This window comes from Miniopterus schreibersii (genome assembly GCF_964146895.1).
Source record: "Miniopterus schreibersii genome assembly, chromosome: 15".
NCBI lineage: Eukaryota > Metazoa > Chordata > Mammalia > Chiroptera > Miniopteridae > Miniopterus > Miniopterus schreibersii.
In genome coordinates this window covers 20,831,966-20,845,009 of record NC_138115.1, presented here as the reverse complement: position 1 = coordinate 20,845,009, position 13,044 = coordinate 20,831,966, and the positions used below count along the sequence as shown (strand labels likewise).

The following is a 13,044-nucleotide window of genomic DNA, read 5'->3' as shown; positions in this document are numbered from 1 at the left end:
CCAGTCAATGACTCTCTCATCACTGATGTTTCTATCTCTCTCTCCCTCTCTCTAAACTCAATAAAAAAACATATTTTAAAAAAAGGACTAAAAAAATAGCTACTTGGGAATCATTAATTCAGGCAGAAGCCCAAATAATATTCCTATTTGAAGACCAAAGCAATAGGTATTTATGAAAAAGGGGAATTATTACATCAGTACAAGGAAAGCATTTCTATTGGTGGAGATAACACAGCATAGTGATATGTATTCTAAATGTTTTCATTTTTCCGTCTAGTAGGCATCTTGTTATCTTTGTAAACAGTTCTTTGGGAAACAAGGTTGTTTAGGCCATTTTAACATTCCAAGTATTTGAGACATAAGATGTGCAAGGCAGCTCTGTCTCCACTTGAAGGTGACTTTGTTTATATTAGTGTTTACACATATCTCTTCCAGTCAGTGCTTTTGTTTTCCTTAGATAAATACCAGTACCCAGAAGGGAGACTGTTGGATCATATGGTAGTTCTATTTTTAATTTTTTTGAGGAACCTCCATACTGTTTCCCATAGTGGCTGTATTAATTTACATTCCCACCAACAGTGCACAAGGGTTCCCTTTCTCCACACCCTCGCCAACACTTGTTATTTCTTGTCTCTCTGATAATAACCATTCTAGCAGGTGTGAAGTGATATCTCACTGGTTTTGGTTTGCATTTTCCTGATGATTTGTGATGTTGAGCACCTTTCATGTACCTTTTGGACATCTGTAGGTCTTCTTTGGAAAATGTTGTTTCAGAACCTCTGCCCATTTTTAAATTGGATTGCTAGTTTTTGCTATTTTCTATGAGTTTTTAAAATATATTTTGGATATTAACCTCTTATCAAATATATGATTTGCAAATACTGTATCCCACTTGGTAAATTGCCTTTTCAGTTTGTTGATGGTTTTCTTTGCTGTGTGGGAGCTATTTAGTTCAGTGTTTATTTTTGCTTTTGATGCATTTGGTTGTAGTGTCAGAACAAAAAATCGTTGCCCAGACCTATGTCAAGGAGCTTACCACCTATGTTTTCTTCTAGGAGTTTCATGGTTTTAGTTACCTTATCATTTTAACTTGATTATTTCTGTAAAGATCCTATTTCCAAATAAGGTCACATTCTGAGGTACTGAGGGTTAGGAATTCAATCTTTTTTTGGGGGGGGGGCACAATTTAACCTATAAGAGGAGGTGTAGACAGAAAGATTGTCCACTGCGCCAGCTCCCTGCTTCTCCCCTTTGAAGTGGCTGCTTCCTCTTATATCATAAGATGAGTGACAGGAATGACCATCCACTTAGCACTTTCCTTTCTCCTTTGGGGCACTGAGAGGGAAGCTTCCTCTGTTTTCTAATAGAAATATTATGAAAAAGCCATCAAACAAATATTTTACTAACAGAGAAAAAGGAAAATACTGAAGGATAGTTCATGCTTTTATTCCCACCCCTTGCAACTTATAGAAACTACCCCGTGGGAGTGGAATACCCCAAGCCAGCCATGTCCTTCCGGTGGCAGCTCACCCAGTCTGCTACATGATGAAGGAAGTATGTGGCTAAGAAGTCCCTTTGTCTGCTCTGCAGGTTGCCCAGAGACCCCTGACACATGGTCTTCTCACCTGTATCAGTCATGGGGCAGGAAGTAGATGGCACATTGATTTGGATAAACGGGGGAAGGTCTAATAAAGGGACTAGTTACCAAGGTGTGGCCCTGGTGTAGGGAAAACACGAGGGATAATGCAGTGCCTGAGACTAGTGACAGGAAGGTGTTCATCCCCCTAGCCAAGGGGATGTGCAGAAACAGAGGGCTACATATACAGAGTTGTCTTGATAAGACCTCTGTCCTCCCACCTTAACACTACATAATGTCCAAAATGACAAATGTGGAAAGCCACATTTTTATATGACTGAAAGTAATGCAATATTAAAGATGACTGAATTTAAGTAATTATGAATTGTATGAGTGTTTTATTCATAGACTTACGATCTTTTGAAGAATAATAAAATGATACATAATCTAGAAATAATTATGGTTTTAGTTACCTTATAATTTTAACTTGATTATTTCTGTAAAGATCCTATTTCCAAATAAGGTCACATTCTGAGGTACTGAGGGTTAGGAATTCAATCTTTTTTTATAGATTATAAAATATAGTAAATACAGTTTTCTGGTTGTCCTTTCAGAAATATCACTAATTATTTAGTTAAAGTCGTTTTTCACATAATCTGTGTCCTATTGACAGTAATAATTGCAAGGTTAAAAATTAAATTCAAACTATATAAAATTTGAATATATTTTGATCCAAAGTGTAATTTTAGCAAATGTAAAATGTTAAAATTTTAAAAATGGTTCATGTATGTTTTCTCAAAAGTTATTTTTCTCCTAAAGTACAAAAAATTGTTAAAATTAGAAGGCAAAGTGTATTTATACTAAGTGAATGTTAAATTTTAAAATCAAAATTATTTAGGTAGATCTGAAATTAGTTTTTGAAAATCTAATTAAATATTTTGATAAAAGTAAAACCGTCTGCAAGTCCATTTGCAACACCAGTGTCCATCCATCTCATTGTCCGTGTAAAGAACTGGCTTCGCATAGCACTCACGTTACCTCTAGGCCAGGGGTGGAGAACATCTGGCCCTCAGGCCCTATACAGACTGCAAAATCATTTGGTCTGGCCCTGCCAAAGCAACTGCTGGCGGGACTCAAAATTTAATAAATCTAGGAGCTTTTTTCATAGCTAATTTTTAAGTTAATAATTTTATTTGGCCAGTGAGTGATGTTATAAATATTCAAATGGCCTTTGGCAGAAAAAGGGGTCCCCACTCCTGATGTAGGCAAATGTGGAAGCAAAGTTGAGTAATAAAATAGTCAATATTGCAAAATGTTCCTCAGTTACCATGTGCAACTCTTGTGAATATAGAACCAATCTGTGAGCACTGCTGGGACCATGTGAAAGCAGCAAGACAGTGCACACTTTGGCACTACTGGGAAGCAATGCTTTGTTGTGTAAGAATCTATTGCAGTCATGCTATCTGAGGGGGAAGGGTTTGATAAATACATTGATTTGTCTTTTCTTTTTTCCAAGTGGCTCTAACACTCATATCCCCCCACCTTCTGAAACAGTGTCTGTCTTGAATATTAGCACAACCCACTGAAAACCCTGTAGATGCAGTTGTCTTCTCTTTCTCCCTTCCCTTCCCTTCCCTTCCCTTCCCTTCCCTTCCCTTCCCTTCCCTTCCCTTCCCTTCCCTTCCCTTCCCTTCCCTTCCCTTCCCTTCCCTTCCCTTCCCTTCCCTTCCCTTCCCTTCCCTTCCCTTCCCTTCCCTCCCCTCCCCTCCCCTCCCCTCCCCTCCCCTCCCCTCCCCTCCCCTCCCCTCCCCTCCCCTCTCTCTCTCTCTCTCTCTCTCTCTCTCTCTCTCTCTCTCTCTCTCTCTCTCTCTCTCTCTCTCTCTCTCTCTCGTATATCTTGCCCAGAGGGGCTTGGCTCAGTGGTTAAGCACTGGCCTAGGAAAAATATATCTTTATTAATTTCAGAGAGAGAGAGAAACATCAGTGATGAGAGAGTTGTCATGGGCTGCCTCCTGCACGCCCCCTGCTGGGGATGGAGCCTGCAACCCAGGCATGTGCCCTGACCGGGAATAGGATTAGATATCCTGGATCCTAGGTCGATGATCAACCACTGAGCCATGCTGGCCAGACGATTTTCTTTCTTTTTTTAAAAAACACGTGTTCTTATTTATTTATTTATTTTTGTATTTTGTTTTTGTTAATCCTCCCCCCAGGATATCCCAAGGATATTTTTTCCTTTTTTTTTAGAGAGAATTGAAGGGAGGGGGGATGGTTGGGGAGAGAGAGAGCTAGAGATAGAGAAAAATATTGATGTAAGGGAGACACACTGATTGGTTGCCTCCCACCCATGCTCCAACTGGGGCCAGGGATCAAACCTGCAACCCAGGTGTGTGCCCTTGACTGGGAATCGAACCTGCGACCCTTTGATCCAAGGGCTGACACTCTAACTACTGAGCACAACGGCCAGGGCCGGTTGTCTTTTCTTTAGAGGTGTGGACAAGTATGGCTCTGAGTTGTAAGAGTGGACCTTTAGGGTTATGGGTTGAACAGTGCCAGGACTGAGCACCAGATCCCAAAGAAGTGCCTGTGTGTTCTTTACCAAAATTTCATGTGTGTGTGTTTGTGATATATGGAATTCTCTAAAGCATGGACCAAGAACTAGAGTCCCTCTTTCTTGGTTCTAAAGAGGCACTGCCATCTAGGAGCCTTTTGTGGTCACCTAAGTGAGGTGGAAGGAAGAAAGTCTGAAGTCTAGAAGAAGGGAACAGTGGCTAGGCTACAACCTCACAACAGGGCACAGGAAAGACCTAAGGAGTGATTTTCCAGTGATTGCCCCTGGAAAACTCTCAAAAACCAGGAGGTGCCATCAAGGCAGTTTCCTTCACTGGTTCTAACCTGACCATTGGGAGCTTCGCAAACCCTGGCACACACAGTTCAACTTAATTTTCAGTGATTTGTTAATCAATCAAGTACTAAACAAGCTTGTATGGAGTGCTACTATGTGCCAGGCACTGTGCACGGACTGGAACTCAGTGGTGAGCAAGGTAGGGAGATCCCTGAACTTTGCTGTTCACAGTCTTGCAGGGAAGGTAGAGGCTAAACAACAGACTCAGTGAGCTAAGTGCCAAGGCAGAGTAGTTGAGATGCTGTGGGAAAGTTTGGCTCTTCTGGAATCTTGTCTATAGACAATCTGAACCAGGAGGCCGAATTCCCACCAGACAGCTCTCTCATGACAACTACCTGAATCAGAAAGGGAATTAACTCTCCAGCCAGACTAATTTATGCCCTAAATTTAATATTACTAAATGGCATCCCCAGAGTCTGGTAGAATTTCACTTCTATTGCTAATCAAGGGCTGTCTGGTGGATTACTTAATAACAAGCCCCACTGTGTTTTCTGCCTTCAAGATGGAAAATTACATTCCTGATCCTCAGATCTGATCCTTACAAATAATGGGGATGGAGGAGACAGGAGGAAGAATGGCATAAACAAAAGGACATGGATTTTGAAGACAGGTAGAACTGTCTGTACTGGGTTTCCAGGTTCTGTGACCTTGAGCAAGGCAACCATTGTTCTCTAAGCCTCAGTTTCCTCATTTATAAAATGGGGACATTGGCAACTATGTCATTGGGTTGTTGAAAGGATTAAAAGCAATAATGTATTGTAAAGATCCAACAACACATGACAGTCAAGAACAAATGTTTTCTTTGTTTTTTTTCTTGTAGCACCAAATGACATTTAAATTAGTTTAGCTTTCTAAATAGATTGAGTTTTTTGCTAGAGTCGATGGCTGGGAGGTTAGTTAAAATGACTGAGATTCCTGGGACAAATTTTTAAAATAAATAGATATGAATTTTTTAAAAGTTGTGCAAGATTTGTATGCTGAAAACAAAACTCTGGTGAAAGAAATCAAAGAAAACTGAGACAAATCACATACTTTGTTCATGGATTAGAAGACTCAATATTCAATGGATCTATAGGTTCAATCCAATCCACTTAAAAAGTCCAGCAGGGATTTTCATTGACATCAACAAGCTGATTCTAAGATCTTAATTTACTTTAGACTTTAGGTTAAGTATGAATGTCTAAAGATGTAGGATAAAACCAATGAAGGGTAGAAATAAAAAACAGGAATTTCTTGCTTAACATCAATAGTCTGTGTTAGAAATCAGATATTCTGTGTGAAAACAGACAGGAAGGAAACCTGATTCCCATTATTTTACGTGGGAAAAATTTTCATGCATGGCATGTCAACACCAAGCCCAAAACAATTTCCTAAAACATAAATAAAATACAATGAAACATCTGCATACAAGCAACAACCTATCATATTAAGATTTAATATGATTAAAACCATTGCTTCCTTCAAAACAGTAGTACTGGCATAAGGACAGACATACAGATCAATGAAATAGGATAGAGAACCTAGAGATAAGCCCTCACACATACGGCCAATTGATTTTCAAGAAGGGTGCCAAAATCTTTCAATGGAAAAAGGACAGTCTTTTTTTATTTTATTATTTCTATTTATTTTTAAATATGCTTTTATTGATTTTAAAGAGAGAGGAAGGGAGAGGTATATAGAGAGAGAAACATCAATGATGAGAGAGAGACATCCATCAGCTGCCTCCTGCACGCCCTCTACTGGGGATTGAGCCCGCAACCCAGGCATGTGCCCTGACTGGGAATCAAAGCGAGATCTCCTGGATCCTAGGTCGATGCTCAACCACTGAGCTACCCCGGCCAGGCAGGACAGTCTTTTCAATAAATGGTGCGGGTACAACTAGATAGCCGCATGCAAAGAATGAAGTTGCACTCTTACCTTACATTATGCAAAAAAACTAATTCAAACGGATCAAAGACCTAAGTGTAAGAGCTAAAACTACAAAATTCTTAGAAAACACAGGGGAAAGGCTTCATGACACTGGATTTGGCAATGATTTCTTGGTTATGACACCAAAAGCACAGGCAACAAAAGAAAATTTGATAGACTTCATCAAAATTTAAAACATTTGTGCATCAAAGGACACTATCAAGATAGTTGAAAAACAACCCACAGTATGGGAGAAAACATTTGCAAGCCATATATGTGATAAGTAATTAATATTCTGAAAGTATAAAAAACTCCTACAACTCAACAACAAACAGCCCAACCCAAAAATGAGAAAATAATGTGAATAGGCATTTTCCCAAAGAAGGTATACAATCAGTAAGCCCATGAAAAGATGTTTAACATCCCTAGTCATTAGGGAAAGGCAAATTAAATAAAATTAAATTAATGGGAGGTAATTAGGTTTCGATGAGGTCATGAGGGTAGAGCCTCTATAATGGGATTAGTGTCCTCGTAAAGAGAGGAAGACTAGAGCTTTCTCTCTTTCTGCTACTTGAGGACAGCAAGAAGGTAGCCAGCCAACTATAAATCAGGAAGGGAGCTCTCACCATACCGACACCCTGATATCCAGTTTCCAGAACTGTGAGGAAGAGATGTTTGTCTTTTAAGGCACGAAGTCTATGGTATCATGAAATAGCAGCCAGAGCGGACCGAAACAGGCAGCTTGGTTGGCTGCCCTGGGACCCAGATCCACTCCTGCCCAGTGAGGGAGGAGGGGCAGTTTCTTAACAGAAGCTGGATACTATTATCAGAAGCAAGGGAAAGGTAATGCTGGACAAACCCCACAGGTTTTCGTTAGAGCTTCATACATACATTTAATGATTGATTCCTTAAGAAGTGACAATGTTATCTATTTTAATCCTTACAAACAAACATTAATCTAATTTTGTGTTCATGTTTTGGAGACTTTATAGATAAGTAAAAAGTAAATTTTACATATAGGTAAGTATTAATCCTTTAGAATTTTCCATCTATCCCCCGCTTTTTCAGGACTAATAATATTGTAAAGGCAGAATGGTTTGAATGGCTCCACATCTGAAAATGGACTTTCCTTTTGTTTCTTTTTTTAGTCTCAGTTTTCTTAAACTTTAGTACCTAAGAACTACAGGATGGGGTGGTATACATGAGACCTTGCTTATTGTACTTCATAGACAATTAAGGCATTTTTTTTAAAGGGTATTTTTTTTTCTTATAGCCATTTTCAGGGAACTTAATGACTTCAATATCTTTAAGGATTGTAACATGGCTTTATTAATTGCCAGCTTTCTCTAAATTTCTGCAGGAACACATTCAGATAATAAAGGGTAATTTGCACCATATTTCTTCTCAATTGCATTTGTCTTTACAATCTAACCTTCTACAAAAGATGAAATACTCTTTACTAATGTTTACTGAGCATCTACTATGTGACCAACATCTCACATATTTTACCTCATTTAAACCATGTGAGGTTAAGAAGCTGTTAGTCCAATTTTACAGGTTCAGAGAATTTAAATAGCTTACTTAAACCCACACGGTTAAAGGGTATTAGGGTTAGAATACAACTACCCATTTGTCTGATTCCACAGCTCCCATGCCTCTCTGTAGGGACTCAGCAATGCTGAACAGCTCGATGCAAGGGTTATGTGCACTAGCTTTGGCCAAACCAGCCCCAGGTTTGAATCTTAAAACTTCTGCTTTCTAGCAATGCAATGATAACAGCAAATAGCTTTGAATGTTTTCCAAGTGCTCAGCACTTTATGTGCACAAATATGTCATTCAACCTTCCTGAACACTTGGAGCGAGATAACACTATTATCATCAACCCCACTTTCTAGATGAGGAAACAGGCTTAAGGGCAATCATGAGCAGAAATGAGACTTGAACCCAGATGTCTGATGCCAGTGCAAGTGCTTGTAACTAAATGATATGGATTAAAAAAAAGAAACAAAAGTAGTTGAGAAGAATTGAATCTGCTCTATGGAATGATCTATACATGCAATAATTAAGAATGGGCACTCTGACCCTGACCAGTGAGGCTCAGCTGTTAGAGTGTTGGCCCACTCACGGAAGGGTCTTGGGTTTGATTCCTAGTTAAGGGCACATACCTAAGCTGCAGGTTGGATCCCTAGCCCTGGTTGGGGCGCATGCAGGAGGTAACCAGTTGATGCGTCTCTCACATATCGATGTTTCTCTCTCTTGCTCCTCTGTCACTCTCCCTCTCTCCCCCTCCGTCCTTCCCACTCTCTCTGAAAAGCAATGGAAAAGATATTCTTGGGTGAAGATTAACAAAACAAAACAGAATGGGCAACCTGGGCCCTGGCCGGGTAGCTCAGTTGACAAGAGCATTGTCCCAATACACCAACGTTGTGGGATTGATCCCCGGTCAGGGCACATACAAGAGTCAACCCATGAATGTATATATATATGTAGAACAATAACTCTCTCTCTCTCAAATCAATTAAAAAAAAAGAAAAGAAAAAAAAGAATGAGCACTCTGGAGCAGGCTACCTGAGGGTAAATAAATCTCAGCTCCTTCACTTGCTAGAGGTGTGACTTTGGGCACATCATTTAACCTCAGTGTAATGAGTTTGGGCAAGTCATTTAACCTCTGTAAAATGGCTATATAGTAGTACCTACCTGTGTTAGTTTCAAGAGTTGCCATAACAAAATCCTATATACTGGGTGGTTTAAACAACAGAAATTAACTTTCTCACAGTTCTGGAGGCTGGGAGTCCAAGATTGATTTGTTGTTATCAAGTTTGGTTTCTTCTGAGCCCCCCCTCCTACAACTGCTTTCTCTGTGTCTTCCATGGTTGTTCCTTGGTCTGTGAGCTATATGTCCTGATCTCTTCTTATGAGGACAGTCATATTGGATTGGGGCCAACCTATATGACCTCATTTTACCTTAATTAGCTTTTTGAAGGCCCTATCTCCAAAACAGTAATATTCTGAGGTACTATAGGTTAAGACTTCAATATGTGAATTGGTGGGGAGGGCACAATTCAGCCCATAACACAATCTCATAGGGTTACTGTGAAAATTAAATGGGATAATACATGTAAAGGAAAGATCAGGGGACCTAGAATGTTTCAAGAGCTTAATAACTGTTCAAAGTAACTGAATACTTAACTTAGACATGTGGGTATCCAGAAAGTTACAAATCTTTCTTTGCTAGGATATTGGCTGGAAGTGCCCTGGGGCCTTCTCTTCTCAGCTAGGTGCTCAGTCCAGCATCATCTTTACCTTATGGTCGATAGTCCCCATCTTGATTCCACCACCATTCCACTCTGGTCTGGCCACTCCCTGAGGGCAATGAGAAGCTCTTAAATTTTCTTTCTGTAAGTGCGCCTCGGTTTGTCTTTATTTATTTATTTACTATATCTTTATTGGTTTCAGGGAGAGGAAGGACGAGGGAGAGAAAGAGATAGAAACATCAATAATGAGAGTCATTGATCAGCTGCCTCCTGCACGCCTCCCACTGGGGACTGAGCCTGCAACCTGGGCATGTGCCCCGACTGGGAATCGAACGAGATCTTCTGGATCCTAGGTAGATGCTCAACCACTGAGCCATGCAGGCTGGGCCCAAGGTTTGTGTTTAAAATGAGGAGACATTCTTTCTCAGCTACTTCCAGCTCAACAGTGCCTTTCCAATACTACTGCTAGTTCTACTCCTTGAGGAAGCCACTTATTAAAACTTAATGACAATCACTTACATTTACAAAGCCATTTTCAATTTACAAAGCTCCTTTCCATCCATTAGCTCTTTTAATCTTTACAACATCTGAAGGAAGGATGTTTTTCTCTACTTTATAAATGAAGAAAATAGGACTCCGAAAAGTAGCATCATTGTCCTGGGTCACACCATTGATCAGTGGCAGAGATGGACCTCAAATTCTGGTCTTTTGGTTCCAAGATGACAGGAGTAGCGCACCTATCCAGCCATTCCTGTACAGTATAAACAATCCAGTATATCAGCCCTGCTCTCTTGGGGTGGGGGGATGTAGGTAAGTTATTTGGGACTATTTTGACTGAAAGTGACAAAACTCCAATTCAAACTGGCTTAAGCAAAAAAGGAATTTATTGGCTTACCTAACAGAACAATCCAGAAGCAGGTCTTCCAGCAGAGATGGATCTATGCTCAAACTATGTAATCAGTACTGTCTCTCTCTCTCTCTTTTTTTTTTTCAGAATTTTTATGAGTTTATTTGAGCCAAACTTATGACATGCTGGAAAGCAAGATCTCAAATACCCCTCTCTGCATTTCTAAGCTTCTTTCTGTGTTCACTTATTCTAAGACAAACTCTCTGCTTGGGGTATCAAAGATGGCCTCAGTAGCTAAAGCTTACAATCCCCCCAGCTCAACAATCTCAGTAGAAGGAGAACTTCTACTTTCTTATAAATGGCAATAAATGCCCTGGATATCATTCTCAACTATTTCCTTTGTGTTGTGACCCCCACTCTGAACCAATCATTGTATCTGTTATAATAGAGCATTCTCATTGTCCAGGCCTGATCATTTGCCCCCCTCTGCAGAAGAGTATAGTGGTGGTGATGGGGTGAGTCTCGCCAATCCCAGGGCCTGCGTAAGGGAGAAAGGAGTTTCTTTAAATAAAAAGGTTTTTTTTGAATTTTTAAATTGCTTTTATTACTCAAAAAAGCTTAACTTTTTAATTTAGTTTTCTGACTCTGTGCTTGTGCCTTCAATACTTTCACAACGATTATCTGCTCCTCAATAAGGAACGCAAGCTTGATCCTGTCACGGACACATTTAGCACACATGGATCCACCACAGGCCCAGCTGACATGTTTTTTCATTTTAGACGACCTCATTGGAACTTTAGGTCTCACAGCACAAACTCCACGAAGCCGGCCTGGGCACACGCCACATGCAGATTTTGGTGCTTTCCCAACCTTCTTGGTATAAAGGTAAACAATTCTATTACCAGGGATTCAGGACAGCCTAGTTTTGTTAGAGGCTGTATGATAGGACAGCCTCTGACAGTATGTCAAACGCTGAGCCATTGTGAATGCCTGAAGTCACCTTCCCCGGAAGAAAATAAAAAGCATTAATGTCAGAAGTGGTGTGGGTGGTGGACACATCTCTACAGGGCGCCATTGCTCTGCAGAGCTAAAATACAACAACCAGTGAGGAACTGGGAGTCCATCTTAGCAACAATTCTCAGTTCTTGCCTCGGGAGTAGTAAGTGGACTTCTATGGTTTTTTCCTGGACTGCCTAGCTTTGCTCAGTAGGACAGAGAAAAAGGCAGTAATTCATGGCAGAGTAAGGAGAAAAGATGGAGCTTCTGGCTCTGGTAATTTGTATTCAGAACAGTACCCAAACCAGGAGTACTAATGGAAGGAGACTTTGAGGTGCCATTTGAGGATGATCACTTGCCTGCTTCTTCCTCCCAGAACCTTCTATTTCCCCATGAAGCTGTGAGCTCCAGGAAGACAGAGACCACATCTGTTTTACCCAGATGTGTTTTTACCCAGATGTGGAAAAAAGACAGTTGGCCGTCTTACCTTTTTTTTTTTTTTTTTGGTAGATGATGTAAATTTCATCAGACTGTCCACCTGTGTGAAGCTCAGTATTTGGAACCCACTAATAAAGATTATTTTTCAAAGCCCACTTTAATCTTAGCTTTTTAAACTCAGAGCTTAATCTGCCCACTTTACACATGGGGAAACAGAGGTTCAGAGAGCGCAAGTCCAAGGTCACAGACATAGCAAGTGGTCAGTTTGTGTGAGTGCCAACCCAGATCTGAGTGCCTCGGCAGATACTAAGCCAAAGTTATTTCCTTGCAGGGAAAGAAATGACCCATCCTGGCTTTCTTGGAGTGGCCCCCGGGGTGTTCTCGGCCTCACCTTGAGCCTGGATGGCTGCTTTGTTCTTAATGATGTACCCACTCCATGCCAGGCCCTGGGGAGAGCGTACGGAGGGTAACCAACACGTTCCAGCCTCCTCTCCTCTCCCCGGACACTCACCTTGGGGCCTGTTCCTTGTACTGGAGCCAATGAGTCCCCACCGCAGCCACGGGCCGCTAACAATTTAGGGGGTTCACTCTCCGGGGAGTGTTGGCAGTTTCCTAGGAGACTCAGGGGACCTTCAACGCCTCCAAGACCCAAAGGACTGGAAGCATAATGGTGCAACTTGGGGCACTGTGATAGGCTGTAGGAAGGTAATTAGGCAGGAAGAGTTCAGTTCAAACCCTATCAAATAATACCGCGTTCGGCCCCTCCCCCATTCCCATGGGCTTTGCGGGGACCCACAGCTTAGGTTGGAAGAAGGGGGGGTTCCCCCCAAACCAGAAGGCCCTGCTGTGGAGGGGACTTACTGCTCCGGCTGGGGCACGCCCGGGACCGTGCCACCCCTGCCCGGTTCCGCCCCGCTCCGCACGCCCGAGGCGGGAGCGCGTCCCCGCCGCGCGGCGCCGCTGCCCAGGAGCGCGCGCCTTGGCGCGGGAGCGCGCCCGGGGAAAGCCGGAGCAAGATGGAGGCCGCGCCGCGGCCGCCGCCTGGGCCGAGGCCGCCGCTGCCGGGAGCGCCGAGCCGCGGCGCCTAGGTTGTGCCAGTCCCGGACCCGCTGCCCCGGAC

General features: G+C 41.9%; 1 pseudogene across 1 annotated transcript; it reads right to left on the bottom strand.

Moving 5' to 3' along the window:
* Positions 1–11,108: 11,108 nt before the first annotated feature.
* LOC308568213 (large ribosomal subunit protein eL34 pseudogene) lies at positions 11,109–11,474 on the bottom strand (annotated as a pseudogene). Its single transcript has one exon. The product of its transcript is annotated as a large ribosomal subunit protein eL34 pseudogene (transcript).
* Positions 11,475–13,044: the final 1,570 nt, after the last annotated feature.